This window comes from Cetorhinus maximus, unplaced genomic scaffold (assembly GCF_964194155.1).
Source record: "Cetorhinus maximus unplaced genomic scaffold, sCetMax3.hap1.1 HAP1_SCAFFOLD_2629, whole genome shotgun sequence".
NCBI classification, from domain to species: domain Eukaryota; kingdom Metazoa; phylum Chordata; class Chondrichthyes; order Lamniformes; family Cetorhinidae; genus Cetorhinus; species Cetorhinus maximus.
This window is the reverse complement of record NW_027598563.1, coordinates 19894-40653: the sequence shown is the minus strand read 5'-3', so window position 1 is coordinate 40653 and position 20760 is coordinate 19894. Positions and strand designations below refer to the sequence as shown.

The 20760-nt window shown below is 62.4% G+C and overlaps 1 long non-coding RNA gene across 1 annotated transcript; it reads right to left on the bottom strand.

Moving 5' to 3' along the window:
• Positions 1-14206: 14206 nt before the first annotated feature.
• On the bottom strand, positions 14207-20728 carry LOC144677524 (uncharacterized). Its single transcript, XR_013575724.1, has 4 exons — positions 20688-20728; positions 20303-20468; positions 16017-16164; positions 14207-14263 (listed from the first exon to the last, which is right to left on the bottom strand). It is a non-coding gene; the product is annotated as an uncharacterized LOC144677524 (long non-coding RNA).
• Positions 20729-20760: the final 32 nt, after the last annotated feature.

The following is a 20760-nucleotide window of genomic DNA, read 5'->3' as shown; positions in this document are numbered from 1 at the left end:
GGAGAAACGGGGGGGGAGGGAGTGGACAAGCAAGGGACACGGGGAGAGGGAAGGGAGAAGCAGTGGACACGGGGGGAGGAGGGGGAAGGGGAGAAGCAGGGGTCACGGAGGATGGGGAGGGGAGAAGCAGGGGACACGGGGGATGGGGAGGGGAGAAGCAGGGGACACGGGGAATGGGGGGTGAGGGAGAAGCAGGGGACACATGGGGGGAAGGGGAGAAGCAGGGGACAAGCGGGGGACACGGGAGGGAAGGGGAGAAGCAGGGGAGACGGGTGGAGGGGAGAAGCAGAGGACACAGGCGGGAGTGGGGAGAAGCAGGGGACACGGAGGTGGGGGGGGAAGGGGAGAAGCAGGGGACACCGGGAGGGTGAGGGGGAGAAGCAGGGGACACAGGGTGGGAAGAGGAGAAGCAGGGGATACAGGGGGGAGGGGAGAAGCAGAGGACACGGGGGGGAGGGGGGAGAAGCAGGGGACACGGGGGGAGGGGGAGGGAGAAGCAGGGGACACAGGGTGGGGAGAAGGGGAGAAGCAGGGGACACGGTGGGGTGGGAAGGGGAGAAGCAGGGGACATGGTGGGGGCGGGAGGAGAAGCATGGAGACATGGAATGGAGAGAAGCAGAGAGAGATGGGGGAGAAGCAGGGTTCACTGGGTTGGAGGGAGAACCAGATAGAGACTGACATAGGGGGAGTGGAGAAATGGGGGGAGGGAGTGGAGAAGCAAGGGACACGGGGGGAGGAGGGGGAAGGGGAGAAGCAGGGGACACGGGTTTTGGGGAAGGGGAGAAGCAGGGGACACGGGTTTTGGGGAAGGGGAGAAGCAGGGGACACGGGGATGGGGAGGGGAGAAGCAGGGGACACGGGTGGGGGGTGGGGGGGAGGGGAGACGGGGTTGGGGGAAGCAGGGGACACGGGGTGGGGGAGGCAGGGGACACGGGGGTGGGGGGGGAGTAGCAGGGGACACGGGGGTGGGGGGGGAGTAGCAGGGGACACGGGGGTGGGGGGGGAGTAGCAGGGGACACGGGGGTGGGGGGGAATAGCAGGGGACACGGGGGTGGGGGGGAGTAGCAGGGACACGGGGGTGGGGGGGAGTAGCAGGGGACACGGGGGTGGGGGGGAGTAGCAGGGGACACGGGGTGGGGGGGAGTAGCAGGGGACACGGGGGTGGGGGGGAGTAGCAGGGGACACGGGGGTGGGGGAGTAGCAGGGAAACACGGAGGTGGGGGGAAGCAGGGGACACGGGCTGGGAAGGGGAGAAGCAGGGGAAACGGGTGGTGGGAGGGGAGAAGCAGGGGACACGGGGTGGGGGGAGGCAGGGGACACGGGGTGGGGGATGCAGGGGACACGGGGTGGGGGGAGGCAGGGGACACGGGGTGGGGGGAGGCAGGGGACACGGGGTGGGGGAGGTAGGGGACACGGGGGTGGGGGGGAGTAGCAGGGGACACGGGGGTGGGGGGGAGTAGCAGGGAAACACGGAGGTGGGGGGGAGTAGCAGGGGACACGGGTGGGGGGAGGGGAGAAGCAGGGGACAAGAGGGGGAAGGGGAGAAGCAGGGGACACGGGGTGGGGGGAGGCAGGGGACACGGGGTGGGGGGAGGCAGGGGACACGGGGTGGGGGGAGGCAGGGGACACGGGGTGGGGGGAGGCAGGGGACACGGGGTGGGGGGAGGCAGGGGACACGGGGTGGGGGGAGGCAGGGGACACGGGGTGGGGGGAGGCAGGGGACGCGGGGTGGGGGGAGGCAGGGGACGCGGGGTGGGGGGAGGCAGGGGACGCGGGGTGGGGGGAGGCAGGGGACGCGGGGTGGGGGGAGGCAGGGGACGCGGGGTGGGGGGAGGCAGGGGACGCGGGGTGGGGGGAGGCAGGGGACGCGGGGTGGGGGGAGGCAGGGGACACGGGGTGGGGGGAGGCAGGGGACACGTTGGGGGGGAGGAGGAGAAGCAGGGAGACATGATGGGGAGGTGAAGCAGGGAGACATGATGGGGAGGTGGGGAGAAGCAGGGAAACATGGAGGGGAGGTGGTGAGAAGCAGGGAGACATGGAGGGGAGGTGGTGAGAAGCAGGGAGACATGGAATGGAGAGAAGCAGAGAGAGATGGGGGAGAAGCAGGGTTCACTGGGTTGGAGGGAGAACCAGCTGGAGACTGACATAGGGGGAGGGAGAAACGGGGGGGAGGGAGTGGAGAAGCAAGGGACACGGGGAGAGGGAAGGGAGAAGCAGGGGACACGGGGGAGGAGGGGGAAGGGGAGAAGCAGGGGACACGGGTTTTGGGAAGGGGAGAAGCAGGGGACACGAGGGATGGGGAGGGGAGAAGCAGGGGACACAGTGGATGGGGGGTGAGGGAGAAGCAGGGGACACATGGTGGGAAGGGGAGAAGCAGGGGACAAGCAGGGGACACGGGAGGGAAGGGGAGAAGCAAGGGACACGGGGGGAAGGGGAGAAGCGGCGGACACGGGGTGGGGGGAACGGGAGAAGCAGGGGACACGGTGGGGGGAACGGGAGAAGCAGGGGACACGGGGTGGGGGAAGGGGAGAAGAAGAGGACACGGGGTGGGGGGAAGGGGAGAAGCAGGGGACACGGGGTGGGGGGAAGGGGAGAAGCAGGGGACACGGGGTGGGGGAAGGGGAGAAGAGGAGGACACGGGGTGGGGGGAAGGGGAGAAGCAGGGGACACGGGGTGGGGGGAAGGTGAGAAACAGGGACACGGGGTGGGGGAAGGGGAGAAGAAGAGGACACGGTGTGGGGGGAAGGGGAGAAGCAGGGGACACGGGTTTTGGGGAAGGGGAGAAGCGGGTCACGGAGGATGGGGAGGGGAGAAGCAGGGGACACGAGGATGGGGAGGGGAGAAGCAGGGGACACGGGGGGAGGGGGGGGGGTGAGGGCGAAGCAGGGGAAACGGGGATGGGGAGAGGAGAAGCAGGGGATACAGGGGTGATGGAGAAGCAGAGGACACGGGGGTGGGGGGGAGTAGCAGGGGACACGGGGGTGGGGGGGAGTAGCAGGGGACACGGGGGTGGGGGGAAGCAGGGGACACGGGCTGGGAAGGGGAGAAGCAGGGGACACGGGTGGGGGGAGGGGAGAAGCAGGGGACAAGCGGGGGAAGGGGAGAAGCAGGGGACACGTTGAGGGTGGGGGGAGAATAAGCAGGGAGACATGGAGGGGAGGTGGTGAGAAGCAGGGAGACATGGAGGGGAGGTGGTGAGAAGCAGGGAGACATGGAGGGGAGGTGGGGAGAAGCAGGGAGACATGGAGGGGAGGTGGGGAGAAGCAGGGAGACATGGAGGGGAGGTGGGGAGAAGCAGGGAGACATGGAATGGAGAGAAGCAGAGAGAGATGGGGGAGGAGCTGGGTTCACTGGGTTGGAGGGAGAATCAGATAGAGACTGACATAGGGGGATTAGGGGGAGGGGAGAAACGAGGACACGGGGGGATCGAGGGGAGAAGCAGGGGACAGGGGGAGAGGGAAGGGAGAAGCACGGGACACGGAGTGGGGGGAAGGGGAGAAGCAGGGGACACGGAGTGGGGGGAAGGGGAGAAGCAGGGAACTCGGTGGGGGGAGGAGGAGAAGCAGGGAGACATGGAGGGGAGGTGGGGAGAAGCAGGGAGACATGGAATGGAGAGAAGCAAAGAGAGTTGGGGGAGAAGCAGAGTTCACTGGGTTGGAGGGAGAAACAGACAGAGACTGACATAGGGGGAGGGGAGAAGCAGGGACACGGGGAGAGGGAGGGGAGAAGCAGGCGACACGGGGAGAGGAGGGGGTGGAAGAGGAGAAGCAGGGGACACGGGGGGGAGGAGGGGGAGGAAGAGGAGAAGCAGGGGACACGGTGGGGGAAGGGGAGAAGCAGGGAACACGGTGGGGGAAGGGGAGAAGCAGGGAACACGGGGGTGAAGGGGAGAAGCAGGGGACACGGGGTGTGGGGAAGGGGAGAAGCAGTGGACACGGGGTGGGGGAAGGGGAGAAGCAGTTGACACGGGGTGGGGGAAGGGGAGAAGCAGGGGACACGTGGTGGGGGGAAGGGGAGAAGCAGGGGACACGGGGTGGGGGCAACGGGGGAAGCTGGGGAAACGGGGTGGGGGGAAGGGGAGAAGCAGAGGACACGGGGGATGGGGTGGGGAGAAGCAGGGGACACGGGGGATGGGGGAGGGGAGAAGCAGGGGACACGGGGGGGAGGGGGAGGGAGAAGCAGGGGACACAGGCTGGGGGAAAGGGGAGAAGCAGGGGACACGGGGTGGGGGGAAGGTGAGAAGCAGGAGACACGGGAGGTGGTGGGAAGGGGAGAGGCAGGGGACACGGTGGGGGGAGGAGGAGAAGCAGGGAGACATGGAGGGGAGAAGCAGGGAGACATGGAATGGAGAGAAGCAGAGAGAGATGGGGGAGAAGCAGGGTTCATTGGGTTGGAGGGAGAACCAGATAGAGACTGACATAGGGGGAGGGGAGAAACGGGGGGGAGGGAGTGGACAAGCAAGGGACACGGGGAGAGGGAAGGGAGAAGCAGTGGACACGGGGGGAGGAGGGGGAAGGGGAGAAGCAGGGGACACGGGTTTTGTGGAAGGGGAGAAGCAGGGGACACGGGGGATGGGGAGGGAGAAGCAGGGGACACGGGGGATGGGGAGGGGAGAAGCAGGGGACACAGGGGATGGGGAGGGGAGAAGCAGGGGACACGGGGGGAATGGGGGGTGAGGGAGAAGCAGGGGACACATGGGGGGAAGGGGAGAAGCAGGGGACAAGCAGGGGACACGGGAGGGAAGGGGAGAAGCAGGGCACACGGGGGGAAGGGGAGAAGCAGGGGACACGGGGCGGGGGGAACGGGAGAAGCAGGGGACACGGGGTGGGGGGAACAGGAGAAGCAGGGGACACGGGGTGGGGGGAAAGGGAGAAGCAGGGGACACGGGGTGGGGTGGAACGGGAGAAGCAGGGGACACAGGGTGGGGGAAGGGGAGAAGAAGAGGACACGGGTTGGGGGGAAGGGGAGAAGCAGGGGACATGGGGTTGGGGCAAAGGGGAGAAGCAGGGGACACGGGGTGGGAAGGGGAGAAGCAGGGGAGACGGGGGGAGGGGAGAAGCGGAGGACACAGGCGGGAGGGGGGAGAAGCAGGGGACACGGAGGTGGGGGGAAGGGGAGAAGCAGGGGACACCGGGTGAGGGGAGAAGCAGGGGACACAGGGTGGGAAGGGGAGAAGCAGGGGATACAGGGGGGAGGGGAGAAGCAGAGGACACGGGGGGGAGGGGGGAGAAGCAGGGGACACGGGGGGAGGGGGAGGGAGAAGCAGGGGACACAGGGTGGGGAGAAGGGGAGAAGCAGGGGACACGGTGGGGTGGGAAGGGGAGAAGCAGGGGACATGGTGGGGGCGGGAGGAGAAGCATGGAGACATGGAATGGAGAGAAGCAGAGAGAGATGGGGGAGAAGCAGGGTTCACTGGGTTGGAGGGAGAACCAGATAGAGACTGACATAGGGGGAGTGGAGAAAACGGGGGGAGGGAGTGGAGAAGCAAGGGACACGGGGGGAGGAGGGGGAAAGGGAGAAGCAGGGGACACGGGTTTTGGGGAAGGGGAGAAGCAGGGGACACGGAGGATGGGGAGGGGAGAAGCAGGGGACACGGGGATGGGGAGGGGAGAAGCAGGGGACGCGGTGGGGGGGTGAGGGAGAAGCAGGGGACACGGGGATGGGGAGGGGAGAAGCAGGGGACACGGGGGTGAGGGAGAAGCAGAGGACACGGGGGTGGGGGGGAGTAGCAGGGGACACGGGGTGGGGGGAGGCAGGGGACACGGGGTGGGGGGAGGCAGGGGACACGGGGTGGGGGGAGGCAGGGGACACGGGGTGGGGGGAGGCAGGGGACACGGGGTGGGGGGAGGCAGGGGACACGGGGTGGGGGGAGGCAGGGGACACGGGGTGGGGGGAGGCAGGGGACACGGGGTGGGGGGAGGCAGGGGACACGGGGTGGGGGAGGCAGGGGACACGGGGTGGGGGGAGGCAGGGGACACGGGGTGGGGGGAGGCAGGGGACACGGGGTGGGGGGAGGCAGGGGACACGGGGTGGGGGGAGGCAGGGGACAGGGGGTGGGGGGAGGCAGGGGACACGGGGTGGGGGGAGGCAGGGGACACGGGGTGGGGGGAGGCAGGGGACACGGGGTGGGGGGAGGCAGGGGACACGGGGTGGGGGGAGGCAGGGGACACGGGGTGGGGGGAGGCAGGGGACACGGGGTGGGGGGAGGCAGGGGACACGGGGTGGGGGGAGGCAGGGGACACGGGGTGGGGGGAGGCAGGGGACACGGGGTGGGGGGAGGCAGGGGACACGGGGTGGGGGGAGGCAGGGGACACGGGGTGGGGGGAGGCAGGGGACACGGGGTGGGGGGAGGCAGGGGACACGGGGTGGGGGGAGGCAGGGGACACGGGATGGGGGGAAGGGGAGAAGCAGGGGACACGGGGTGGGGGGAAGGGGAGAAGCAGGGGACATGGGGTGGGGGCAACGGGAGAAGCTGGGGAAATGGGGTGGGGGGAAGGGGAGAAGCAGGGGACACGGGGGATGGGGAGGGGAGAAGCAGGGGACACGGGGGATGGGGAGGGGAGAAGCAGGGGACACGGGGGGGAGGGGGAGGGGGAGGGAGAAGCAGGGGATACGGGCTGGGGGAAAGGGGAGAAGCAGGGGACACGGGGTGGGGGGAAGGGTAGAAGCAGGAGACACGGGGGGGGTGGGAAGGAGAGAAGCAGGGGACACGGTGTGGGGATGAGGAGAAGCAGGGAGACATGGAGGGGAGGTGGGGAGAAGCAGGGAGACATGGAATGGAGAGAAGCAGAGAGAGATGGGGGAGAAGCAGGGTTCACTGGGTTGGAGGGAGAAACAGATAGAGACTGACATAGGGGGAGGGGAGACACCGGGGCGGGGGGAAGGGGAGAAGCAGGGGAAACGAGGGTGAAGAGCAGAAGCAGGGGACACGGGGTGTGGGGAAGGGGAGAAGCAGGGAACACAGGGGGGAAGGGGAGAAGCAGGGGACACGGGGTGGGGGGATGGGGAGAAGCAGATGACACGGGGTGGGGGGAGGGGAGAAGCAGGGGACACGGGGGAGAAGGGGAGAAGCAGGGGACACGAGGTGGGGTGAAGGGGAGAAGCAGGGGACACGGGGTGGGGGGAGGGGAGAAGCAGCGGACATGGGGTGGGAAGGGGAGAAGCAGGGGATACAGGGGGGAAGGGGAGAAGCAGGGGACACGGGGTGGGGGGATGGGGAGAGGCAGATAACACGGGCTGGGGGGAAGGGGAGAAGCAGGGGACACGGGGGATGTGGAGGGGAGAAGCAGGTGACACGGGGGGAGGGGGGGGAGGGGGAGGGAGAAGCAGGGGACACGGGGTGGGAGAAGGGGAGAAGCAGGGGACACGGGGTGCGGGGAAGGGGAGAAGCAGGGGACATGGGGGATGGGGTGGGGAGAAGCTGGGGACACGGGGGGATGGGGAGGGGAGAAGCAGGGGACACGGGGGGATGGGGAGGGGGAGGGGGAGGGAGAAGCAGGGGACACGGAGTGGGAGATGGGGAGAAGCAGGGGACACGGGGTGCGGGGAAGGGTAGAAGTAGGGGACATGGGGGATGGGGTGGGGAGAAGCAGGTATATGGGAAGGGGAGAAGCAGGGGGGGAGGGGAGAAGCAGGGGGGGAGGGGAGAAGCAGGGACACGGGGTGGAAGGGGAGAAGCAGGGACACGGGGGGGAAGGGGAGAAGCAGGGGACACGGGGGGGGAGGGGAGAAGCAGGGGACACGGGGGGGGAGGGGGAGAAGCAGGGGACATGGGGGGCAAGGGGAGAAGCAGATCACACGGGGTGGGGGAAGGGGAGAAGCAGCGGGCTCGGGGTGGGGCAAGGGGAGAAGCAGGGGACACGTGGTGTGGGGAAGGGGAGAAGCAGGGGACACGGGGAGGGGGGGGGGGAGGGGAGAAGCAGATCACACGGGGTGGGAGAAGGGGAGAAGCAGGGGACACGGGGTGGGGGGGGTGGGGAGAAGCAGGGGACACCGGGTGGGGGGAACTGGAGAAGCAGGGGACACGGGGTGGGGGGGGTGGGGAGAAGCAGGGGACACGGGGTGGGGGGGGTGGGGAGAAGCAGGGGACACGGGGTGGGGGGGGTGGGGAGAAGCAGGGGACACGGGGTGGGGGGGGTGGGGAGAAACAGGGGACACGGGGTGGGGGGGTGGGGAGAAGCAGGGGACACGGGGTGGGGGGGTGGGGAGAAGCAGGGGACACGGGGTGGGGGGGTGGGGAGAAGCAGGGGACACGTGGTGAGGGGAGGGGAGAAGCAGGGGACACGGGGTGGGAAGGGGAGAAGCAGGGGACACGGGGTGGGGGGGTGGGGAGAAGCAGGGGACACGGGGTGGGGGGGTGGGGAGAAGCAGGGGACACGGGCGTTGGGGGGTGGGGGGGGAGGGGAGCAGCAGGGGTAAAGGGGGATGGGGAGGGGAGAAGCAGGGGTCAAGGGGGGAGGGGGAGGGAGAAGCAGGGTTCACGGGGGGAGGGGGAGGGAGAAGCAGGGGTCACGGGGGGAGGGGGAGGGAGAAGCAGGGGTCACGGGGGGAGGGGGAGGGAGAAGCAGGGGTCACGGGGGGAGGGGGAGGGAGAACAAGGGGGCACGGGGTGGGGGAGGAGCAGGGGACACAGGGTGTGGGGAATGGGAGGAGCAGGGGACACGGGGTGTGGGGAAGGGGAGGAGCAGGGGACACGGGGTGTGGGGAAGGGGAAAAGCAGGGGACACGGGGTGTGGGGAAGGGGAGAAGCAGGGGACACGGGGTGTGGGGAAGGGGAGAAGCAGGGGAGACGGGGGATGGGGAAGGGGAGAAGCAGGGGACACGGGGGATGGGGTCGGAAGAAGCAGGGGACACGGGGTGTGGGGAAGGGGAGAAGCAGGGGACACGGGGTGGGGGGAAGGGGAGAAGCAGGGGACACGGGGTGGGGGGAAGGGGCGGAGCAGGGGACACGGGGTGGGGGGAAGGGGAGGAGCAGGGGACACGGGGTGTGGGGAAGGGGAGAAGCAGGGGACACGGGGTGTGGGGAAGGGGAGAAGCAGGGGAGACGGGGGATGGGGAAGGGGAGAAGCAGAGGACACGGTGGATGGGGTCGGAAGAAGCAGGGGTCACGGGGGATGGGGAGGGCAGAAGCAGGTGTCACGGGGTGGGGGGAAGGGGAGAAGCAGGGGGCACGTGGTGGGGGGAAGGGGAGAAGCAGGGGGCACGGGGTGGTGGGAAGGGGAGAAGCAGGGGACACGGGGAGTGGGGGAGGGGAGAAGCAGGGGACACGGGGTGTGGGGGACGGAGAAGCAGGGGACACGCGGGGTGGAGGAGGGGAGAAACAGGGGATATGGGGGGGGGAGGGGAGAAGCAGGGGACACGGGGTGGGGGGGAAGGGGAGAAGCATGGGACGGGGGTGGGAGAAGGGGAGTAGCAGGGGACACGGTGGGGCGGTTGGAGGGGAGAAGCAGGGGACACGGGGTGGTTGGAAGGGGAGCAGCAGATGACACGGGGGGGGAAGGGGAGAAGCAGGGGACACGGTGGGGAGGGGAGAAGCAGGGGACACGGGCGGGGGGGGGAGGGGAGAAGCAGGGGACACGGGGGTGAGGGAGAAGCAGAGGACACGGGGGTGGGGGGGAGTAGCAGGGGACACGGGGTGGGGGGAGGCAGGGGACACGGGGTGGGGGGAGGCAGGGGACACGGGGTGGGGGGAGGCAGGGGACACGGGGTGGGGGGAGGCAGGGGACACGGGGTGGGGGGAGGCAGGGGACACGGGGTGGGGGGAGGCAGGGGACACGGGGTGGGGGGAGGCAGGGGACACGGGGTGGGGGGAGGCAGGGGACACGGGGTGGGGGGAGGCAGGGGACACGGGGTGGGGGGAGGCAGGGGACACGGGGTGGGGGGAGGCAGGGGACACGGGGTGGGGGGAGGCAGGGGACACGGGGTGGGGGGAGGCAGGGGACACGGGGTGGGGGGAGGCAGGGGACACGGGATGGGGGGAAGGGGAGAAGCAGGGGACACGGGGTGGGGGGAAGGGGAGAAGCAGGGGACATGGGGTGGGGGCAACGGGAGAAGCTGGGGAAATGGGGTGGGGGGAAGGGGAGAAGCAGGGGACACGGGGGATGGGGAGGGGAGAAGCAGGGGACACGGGGGGGAGGGGGAGGGGGAGGGAGAAGCAGGGGATACGGGCTGGGGGAAAGGGGAGAAGCAGGGGACACGGGGTGGGGGGAAGGGTAGAAGCAGGAGACACGGGGGGGGTGGGAAGGAGAGAAGCAGGGGACACGGTGTGGGGATGAGGAGAAGCAGGGAGACATGGAGGGGAGGTGGGGAGAAGCAGGGAGACATGGAATGGAGAGAAGCAGAGAGAGATGGGGGAGAAGCAGGGTTCACTGGGTTGGAGGGAGAAACAGATAGAGACTGACATAGGGGGAGGGGAGACACCGGGGCGGGGGGAAGGGGAGAAGCAGGGGAAACGAGGGTGAAGAGCAGAAGCAGGGGACACGGGGTGTGGGGAAGGGGAGAAGCAGGGAACACAGGGGGGAAGGGGAGAAGCAGGGGACACGGGGTGGGGGGATGGGGAGAAGCAGATGACACGGGGTGGGGGCAGGGGAGAAGCAGGGGACACGGGGGAGAAGGGGAGAAGCAGGGGACACGAGGTGGGGTGAAGGGGAGAAGCAGGGGACACGGGGTGGGGGGAGGGGAGAAGCAGCGGACATGGGGTGGGAAGGGGAGAAGCAGGGGATACAGGGGGGAAGGGGAGAAGCAGGGGACACGGGGTGGGGGGATGGGGAGAGGCAGATAACACGGGCTGGGGGGAAGGGGAGAAGCAGGGGACACGGGGGATGTGGAGGGGAGAAGCAGGTGACACGGGGGGAGGGGGGGGAGGGGGAGGGAGAAGCAGGGGACACGGGGTGGGAGAAGGGGAGAAGCAGGGGACATGGGGTGCGGGGAAGGGGAGAAGCAGGGGACATGGGGGATGGGGTGGGGAGAAGCTGGGGACACGGGGGGATGGGGAGGGGAGAAGCAGGGGACACGGGGGGATGGGGAGGGGGAGGGGGAGGGAGAAGCAGGGGACACGGAGTGGGAGATGGGGAGAAGCAGGGGACACGGGGTGCGGGGAAGGGTAGAAGTAGGGGACATGGGGGATGGGGTGGGGAGAAGCAGGTATATGGGAAGGGGAGAAGCAGGGGGGGAGGGGAGAAGCAGGGGGGGAGGGGAGAAGCAGGGGGGGAGGGGAGAAGCAGGGACACGGGGTGGAAGGGGAGAAGCAGGGACACGGGGGGGAAGGGGAGAAGCAGGGGACACGGGGGGGGAGGGGGAGAAGCAGGGGACATGGGGGGCAAGGGGAGAAGCAGATCACACGGGGTGGGGGAAGGGGAGAAGCAGCGGGCTCGGGGTGGGGCAAGGGGAGAAGCAGGGGACACGTGGTGTGGGGAAGGGGAGAAGCAGGGGACACGGGGAGGGGGGGGGGGGAGGGGAGAAGCAGATCACACGGGGTGGGAGAAGGGGAGAAGCAGGGGACACCGGGTGGGGGGAACTGGAGAAGCAGGGGACACGGGGTGGGGGGGGTGGGGAGAAGCAGGGGACACGGGGTGGGGGGGGTGGGGAGAAGCAGGGGACACGGGGTGGGGGGGGTGGGGAGAAGCAGGGGACACGGGGTGGGGGGGTGGGGAGAAGCAGGGGACACGGGGTGGGGGGGTGGGGAGAAGCAGGGGACACGGGGTGGGGGGGTGGGGAGAAGCAGGGGACACGTGGTGAGGGGAGGGGAGAAGCAGGGGACACGGGGTGGGAAGGGGAGAAGCAGGGGACACGGGGTGGGGGGGTGGGGAGAAGCAGGGGACACGGGGTGGGGGGGTGGGGAGAAGCAGGGGACACGGGGTGGGGGGGTGGGGAGAAGCAGGGGACACGGGCGTTGGGGGGTGGGGGGGGAGGGGAGCAGCAGGGGTAAAGGGGGATGGGGAGGGGAGAAGCAGGGGTCAAGGGGGGAGGGGGAGGGAGAAGCAGGGTTCACGGGGGGAGGGGGAGGGAGAAGCAGGGGTCACGGGGGGAGGGGGAGGGAGAAGCAGGGGTCACGGGGGGAGGGGGAGGGAGAAGCAGGGGTCACGGGGGGAGGGGGAGGGAGAACAAGGGGGCACGGGGTGGGGGAGGAGCAGGGGACACAGGGTGTGGGGAATGGGAGGAGCAGGGGACACGGGGTGTGGGGAAGGGGAAAAGCAGGGGACACGGGGTGTGGGGAAGGGGAGAAGCAGGGGACACGGGGTGTGGGGAAGGGGAGGAGCAGGGGACACGGGGTGTGGGGAAGGGGAAAAGCAGGGGACACGGGGTGTGGGGAAGGGGAGAAGCAGGGGACACGGGGTGTGGGGAAGGGGAGAAGCAGGGGAGACGGGGGATGGGGAAGGGGAGAAGCAGGGGACACGGGGGATGGGGTCGGAAGAAGCAGGGGACACGGGGTGTGGGGAAGGGGAGAAGCAGGGGACACGGGGTGTGGGGAAGGGGAGAAGCAGGGGACACGGGGTGGGGGGAAGGGGCGGAGCAGGGGACACGGGGTGGGGGGAAGGGGAGGAGCAGGGGACACGGGGTGTGGGGAAGGGGAGAAGCAGGGGACACGGGGTGTGGGGAAGGGGAGAAGCAGGGGAGACGGGGGATGGGGAAGGGGAGAAGCAGAGGACACGGTGGATGGGGTCGGAAGAAGCAGGGGTCACGGGGGATGGGGAGGGCAGAAGCAGGTGTCACGGGGTGGGGGGAAGGGGAGAAGCAGGGGGCACGTGGTGGGGGGAAGGGGAGAAGCAGGGGGCACGGGGTGGTGGGAAGGGGAGAAGCAGGGGACACGGGGTGTGGGGGAGGGGAGAAGCAGGGGACACGGGGTGTGGGGGACGGAGAAGCAGGGGACACGCGGGGTGGAGGAGGGGAGAAACAGGGGATATGGGGGGGGGAGGGGAGAAGCAGGGGAGACGGGTAGGGAGGGGAGAAGCAGGGGACACGGGGTGGGGGGGAAGGGGAGAAGCATGGGACGGGGGTGGGAGAAGGGGAGTAGCAGGGGACACGGTGGGGCGGTTGGAGGGGAGAAGCAGGGGACACGGGGGGGGAAGGGGAGAAGCAGGGGACACGGTGGGGAGGGGAGAAGCAGGGGACACGGTGCGGTTGGGGAGGGGAGAAGCAGGGGACACGGGCGGGGGGGGGAGGGGAGAAGCAGGGGACACGGTGGGGCGGAAGGTGAGAAGCAGGGGACACGGGGTGGGGGGGAAGGGGAGGAGCAGGGGACACGGGGGGGGGGGAGGGGAGAAGCAGGGGACACGGTGGAGGGGAAGGGGAGAAGCAGGGGACACGGTGGGGGGGGAAGGGGAGAAGCAGGGGACACGGGGGAAGCGGGTAAGCAGGGGACACGGGGGGGGAAGGGGAGAAGCAGGGGACACGGGGGAAGCGGGTAAGCAGGGGACACGGGGGGGGAAGGGGAGAAGCAGGGGACACGGGTGGGGGGAGGGGAGAAGCAGGGGACACGGGTGGGGGGAGGGGAGAAGCAGGGGATACGATGGGGGGGGGGGAGTCGAGAAGCAGGGGACACGGGGGGGGGGGGGGGGGGAGTGGAGAAGCAGGGGACACGGGGGGGAGGGGAGAAGCAGGGGACACGGGGGGGGGGGGGGGGGGGAGTGGAGAAGCAGGGGACACGGGGGGGAGGGGAGAAGCAGGGGACACGGGGGGGAGGGAAGGGGAGAAGCAGGGGACACGGTGGGGGAAGCGGAAGGGGAGAAGCAGGGGACACGGGCAGGGGGGGGGAAGCAGGGGACACGGGGGGGGGGGGGGGGGGGGCGGAAGGGGAAGGGGAAGGGGAGAAGCAGGGGCACGGGCGATGGGGGGAGAAGCAGGGGAAACGGGCATGGAAGGAGAAGCAGGGGACACGGTGGGGGGAAGGGGAGAAGCAGGGGACACAGGTGGGGGGGGAGGAGAGGAGAAGCAGGGGACAAAAGGATGGGGGGAGAAACAGGATGTTGCAGACAGGAGGTGGAATAAGGGAGACAGAGCAATGAGCAGGAATTTATTCTATCTCCTGCACATGGTTTCCTCGTTCAGATGAAGCAGGGAAGGGCTATGAACTGAGAAACTATCTGGGCACCATTCAGCGCAGGGAGAGCAAGCTGTACCTCGTACCCTTACTGCCTCAGCCAATAAAAGAATTTAACAGCAAATATGTCTTGAAGATATTTTGCCTGTCACCATGAGCAACACTCACTTGTGAGGAGTCCAGCCCACCACAGCCATTCCTTCAGGTATGCATGGCCACCCTGACCTGTGGGGAGAGCACGTGATCATTAAAGAAAGCACATTGTGCTGCACAGCCTGATAGCTTCCATTACTATTTCCCCCTCCCTGTCACTATCTAACCTCACTACACATTCCGCATTTGCGCATATACACCTATCCCTTGCGAAGCTGGCGCATAAGGGATCTGTTGCTGGTGTTTTGTTTGCCATCTTCTGGTGTAGAACAACTGCTAGGCTTTCAGTTTCAGCTGATTTTCCAAACTTGGTGACAATGAATTAGCAGTGATTTACCTCTTATTATCAACAACTCTATAAATCTGGCTGGTGTCCACCACTCTAGGCACAGCTGCTGGGGTGAACCAGAGCTGAGGTGGGGTTACCTAGCACTCAGGGATGCATGGAGATGGGGGAGATTATTCTCACACTCTGGGCTACCTGGGCACGGAGGTGGGGCTGTGGGAGGATTGGCACTCTGGGCCCTGACATCTATGGTTTTCCAATTTTAAAAAGGACAAGAGTGAGTAAGCCAGTGAAAACCGACTGTCTTTATTCTTCTGACAACTTCTTGTCTAAGTGACCAAACAGGGTAGGGAGCTACAGTGCTGGACCATATTCTTTCACGGACCCAGCTATAACTCAGAATATATGTTTCAGAGAAAGCATGAAGTGATAAGGACATATTTAAAAGCAGCAATCTAAAACTAAGTTTCTCAGTTTTAATAAAGATTGTTCCCCCAGTGGCTCAGTGGAGACTAGCGGTAAAGGAAAGGTTCAGATTTATTCAATGCAGCCAGGACTGCAATTGGAAGCATTACAACGTTATCAGTGTAGCACTGAGGATTAATGAATCCAATGAAACTCCTGTTCCTCATCAGAATGCATTGCTAACTGAGGACCGGACGCAGTGGTAATGCTCTCCGAGTTAAACAGTTTGTCAGATTTAAACACAAAGAGAGGCCACTTGGGTGTGGTAACAGAAGGTCCTATCTCTGTCAGGGGAGGTGTAGAGAGGGTCTGCACCTTCAGGGGATGGGGGGAGAGAGTCAGCACCTTCAGGGGAGGGGGAGAGAGAGTCAGCATCTTCAGGGGTAGGGGAGAGAGAGTCAGCACCTTCAGGGGTCGGGGAGAGAGAGTCAGCACCTTCAGGGGTCGGGGAGAGAGAGTCAGCACCTTCAGGGGTCGGGGAGAGAGAGACAGCACCTTCAGGGGTGGGGGAGAGAGAGTCAGCACCTTCAGGGGTGGGGGATAGAGAGTCAACACCTTCAGGGGTGGGGGATAGAGAGTCAGCACCTTCAGGGGAGGGGGGGAGAGAGTCAGCACCTTCAGGGGTGGGGGAGAGAGAGTCAGCACCTTCAGGGGTGGGGGAGAGAGAGTCAATACCTTCAGGGGAGGGGGAGAAAGAGTCAGCACCTTCAGGGGTGGGGGATAGAGAATCAGCAGCTCTGAATGAGGGAATGAAGCACTGTTACATCAGTGGATATGCAGTTTACAACCTCATTCCGTGTGAGGGTCCAGTGGTGGAATGTTCCTGGAGCACTGAGTACCTGTGTTCACACAATAAGCAATGGCCTCCTGGGCAGAGAAACAAGGAACTGTTGCCGAGGGTCCAAACTGCGGATGGGTCAGTGCCAGGGCATGATAGTGGAGGGAAGTACTACTAAAGGTGACGATGAAAGCAGGCCCTTATTCTTTCAAAGCTGAGACTGAGAGCCTGCTCCAGCAGAGTTTTGCCAGTGACTGACAGTCAGCATCCTGTATGCTCCCACAGTTGTCGCTTACCTGCTCTGATCACCCCCTTGCTGGCCAGACATAGCAGTCCCTTCTTTTTCAGGATAAAACTGCTTCCAATGAAGATGCTGGAGCTGATGGCAAGAGCAAGCCCGATGTAGAAATGATAGCCCTCAGCAGCTCTGTCCACGGTGGAGAGCTGCAGGGCATAAGGGCATGAGGGTCACTGCATTCAGCACACACAGGGGGAACCAGCCACTACTGCCAGCCAGCATCCTAGTTCATCTGACACACCTTATGGCAAGCTTGACAGTCAAATTTATTGAAGTACATTCACTGTTGTCTAAAGCTTACACATCTGCAGCAAAGATTGTGGGTGAATGTGTGTGTGTAAGGGAGTGAATTAGTGTGGAGAAGGGGGCTTCAGATTGGGAGTCCAGATTCACAAGGGACCTTTTTAATATAGGTGAGTTGCATCCCCAACAAGGCTGTGACCAATATCCTCACTGAGAGGTAAACTGGCGCTGTGGGGAGAGTTTAAGTTAATTTGGCAGGGAGAATCGCACTAGGATGAAACATTAAAGCGAAGAAACAAAAGTGCACCAAGGATTCAGGGAGAAAGACAGCATATAGTTCAGAAACAGGATTGGATGGGGAAAATGCAAGGCAGAGTAAAATGGGTTTATACATGTGTGTTTGTATGTGTAATTTCTCGGAGTGTGGTAAATGAGGTTGGTGAGCTGCAGGCACAAGTCACCATAAGGGACTATGATATGGTGGCAATAACAGAGATCTGGCCAAAGAAGGGGAGGATTTGGGACTTAAAAATCCTGTCCACAAGGTATTCAGAAACTTGGGGAAGGAAAAAAAAAGAGTGGATGGGAGTATTAATCAAATAAATTGTTAGCACTGGAGAGGGACAATGTAGCTGACGGTCCAAATATAAACTCATATTTGATTAGAAAGAAGGAACAATAGGGGAGCTGTTATACACAACTGAGTGTATACTATAGATCACCAAATAGTGGGAGGGAAAGAGGAACAAATCTGCAGGATGAATTATACAGTGCCATTAACAACCTCAGGATGTCTTTACAACCAATGAAGTATTTTTGAAATAAAAGCAAAATACTGTGGTTGCTGGAAATCTGAAGTAAAAACAGAAACTGCTTGTCTGGCAGCATGGGGAGAGAGAAGAGCCATATTCTTCCAAAGAAGAGACAAATTCGACTCTTAACATTAACTCTGTTTTTCTCTCTCCAGAATTGCTGATAGGCCTTCTGAGTATTTCCAGCATTTCCTGTTTTTATTTAAGTATTTTTGAAATGTTGTTGTGGTAATGTAGGATGCATGGCAGCCACGTTGCACTGAGAAAATTCTAATAAACAATAGTGTGATAGTGTGTTGGTTGAGGGATAAATATTGGCCAGAAAACCAGGGAGAACTACCCTGCTCTTCTTCAAAATAGTGTTATAAGGACTTTAACATTCGTCTAAGAGAGCAGAGGGAGCCTCGGTTGAACATGTCATCTGAAAGACAGCATTCTGATAGTACAGCACCCCCTCAGTATCACACTAGAGTGTCGTTTTAAATTATATGCTCAAGTGTCTGGACTAGGATTTGAACACACAACCAGTTCAGAGTTGAGTGTTCTTCACTGAGCCATGGTGGACAGCTTTTTCACACTGGATTTGCATAGTAGGTAATTCTGAGCAAATGTAACTATGGTCTGATACCATTCGCATGAATTGTATTTAACCTTTTTTAAAAATTCTTTTCAGAGGATCTGGACATCGCTGGCTAGGCCAAATATATTGTCCATCCCTAATTGACCTCGAGAAGGTAGCAGTGAGCCGCCACAGTCCATGTGGTGTAGGTACACCCATAGTGCTGTTAGGGACAGAGTTCCAGAATTTTGCCCCAGCGACAGTGAAGGAACGGCGATATATTTCCAAGTCAGGATGGTGAGTGGCTAGGAGGGGAACTTGCAGGTGGTGGCGTTCCCATCTATCTGCTGCCCTTGTCCTTACTGGTGGTAGAGGTTGCGGGTTTGAAAGGTGCTGACGAAGGAGCCTTGGTGAATTCCTGCAGTGCATCTGCTGCTTCTGTGCGTCAAGTGTGCACCAATCAAGTGGGCTGCTTTGTCCTGGATGGTGTCGAGCTTCTTGGGTGTTGTGGGAGCTGCACTCATCCAAGCAAGTGGGGAGTATTCCATCACACTCCTGACTTGTGCCTTGTAGATGGTGGACAGGCTTTGGGAAGTCATGAGGTGAGTTACTCACTGCAGAATCCCCAGCCTCTGACCTGCTCTTGTAGCCATAGTATTTATATGGCTAGTCCAGTTCAGCTTCTGGTCAATGTAACCCCCAGAATGTTGATAGTAGGGGATTCAGCAATGATAATGCTATTGAATGTCAAGGGAAGATGACTGGAATCTCTCTTGTTGGAGATGGTCATTGCCTGTCATTTGTGCAGCACGAATGTTCATTTATCAGCCCAAATCTGAATGTTGTCCAGATCTTGCTGCATTTGGACATGGACTGCTTCATTATCTGCGAAGTTGCAAATGGTGCTGACCATTGTGCATGATCAGTGATCATCCCCACTTCTGACCTTATGATGGAAGGAAGGTCATTGATGAAGCAGCTGCAGATGTTTCGGTTGAGGACACTACCCTGAGGAACTCCTGCAGCGATGTCCCGGGACAGAGATGATTGACCTCCAACAGCCGCAACCATTTTTCTTTGTGCCGGGTATGACTCCAGCCAAGCAAAGTTTTCCCTGATTTTTTTTCTTTATTCTTTGATGGACTGTGAGCGTCGCTGGCAAGGCCAGCATTTGTTGCCCATCCCTAATTGTCCTTGAGCTGAGTGGCTTGCTAGGACAAGTCAGAGAGCAGTTAAGAGTGAAGCACAATATAGTGGATCTGGAGTCACCTGTCGTGCAGACTAGGTATGGATGGCAGATTTTCTTCCCGAAAGGACATAAGTGAACCAGATGGATTTTTACAACAATCACAGATAGTTTCATGGTCACCATTTATATTCCAGATCTATTTAATGAATTTAAATTCCACCAGCTGCCATGGTGGGATTTGAACCCTGTCCCCAGAGCATTAGCCTAGGCTTCTGGATTACTGGCTTAGTGACATTATCACTATGCCACCATCTCCCCGATGATTCCCATTGACTCCAGTTTTGCAAGGGCTCCTTAATGCCATACTCTGTCAAATGCTGCCTTGATGTCAAGGGCAGTCACTCTCACCTCATCTCAGGAGTTCAGCTCTTTTGTCCATGTTTGGTCCAAGGCTGTAATGAGATCAGGAGCTGTGCGGCTCTGGCAGACCCCAGTGAGCAGCTTATTGCTAAGCAAGTGCCGCTTGATAGCACTGTCAATGACACCTTCCGTTACTTTACAGATGATGGAGAGTAGACTGATGGAGCGATAATTGGCCGGTTTGGATTTGTCCTGCTTTTTGTGTACAGGACACACCTGGGCAATTTTCCACATAGCCGGGTAGATGTCAGTGTGGTAGTTGTACTGGAACAGCTTGGCTAGGGGCACAGTAAGTTCTGGAGCACAAGTCTTCAGTACTATTGCAGGAATATTGTCAAGGCCCATAGCCTTTGCAGTATCCAGTGCCTTCAGCCGTTTCTTGATATCACGAGGAGTGAATCGAATTGGCTGAAGACTGGCATCTGTGATGCTGGGAACCTCAGGAAGAGACTGAGATGGGTCATCCACTTGGCACTTCTGGCTGAAGATTGCAGCGAATGCTTCAGCCTTGCCTTTGCACTGATGTGCTGGGCTCCTCCATCATTGAGAATGGGGATATTTGTGGAGCTTCCTCCTCCAGTGAATTGTTTAATTGTCCACCACCATTCATGACTGGATGTAGCATGACTGCAGAGCTTAGATCTGATCTGTTGCTAGTGGGGTTGCTTAGGTCTGTCTATTACTTGCTACTTATGCTGTTTGGCACACAAGTAGTCCTGTGTTGTGGCTTCACCAGGTTGACACCTCATTTTTTGGTATGCCTGGTGTCCCCAGAGCTTTAGTCTGGGCCTCTGGATTAGCTGGGTGATATTACCACTACGCCACCACCTCCAACAGGAACTTCGAGTTCACAAGCTATGCTCTGGAGATTCTTTGGATAAAAGTGGAAAGAAATACATTTTAAACATGTAGAAACAAACCAGTCAGAAACCGCGCGGGAGGAATTGCAGAGTAGTAATCACCATGATTAGTGCCTTAAAGGGTACAATTTGACAGGCTCTGCTCAATATCCAGGTATGCAGAAGCTTAGGTATTAAGTAAAGTTATCTCACATCACCTACCATGGGTGAAGAGGAAGGCATTGGTCCAGGCAGCATGTCACCAGCAGTACCTCAGGAATTCTGTCTCACTATCAGGGATCAGCTGCCCCTACAGGGATAGCTGCAATGCAATGTTACTGGGAGAACCTCTATGTCCTCCCTCAGTCACTGCTACCCACCCCTCCCTCTCTCTCCCAATGGTACACCGCTAACCCCTCCCCCAATGGTACATCGCTAACCCCTCCCCCAATGGTACACTGCTAACCCCTCCCCCACTGGTACACCGCTAACCCCTCTCCTAATGGTACACTGCTAACCCCTCCCCCACTGGTACACAGCTAACCCCTCCCCCACTGGTACACCGCTAACTCCTCCCCCAATGGTACACTGCTAATTCCTCCCTTACTGGCACACTGCTAACCCCTCCCCCACTGGCACACTGCTAACCCCTCCCCCACTGGCTCTCTCTCGATCCCCCA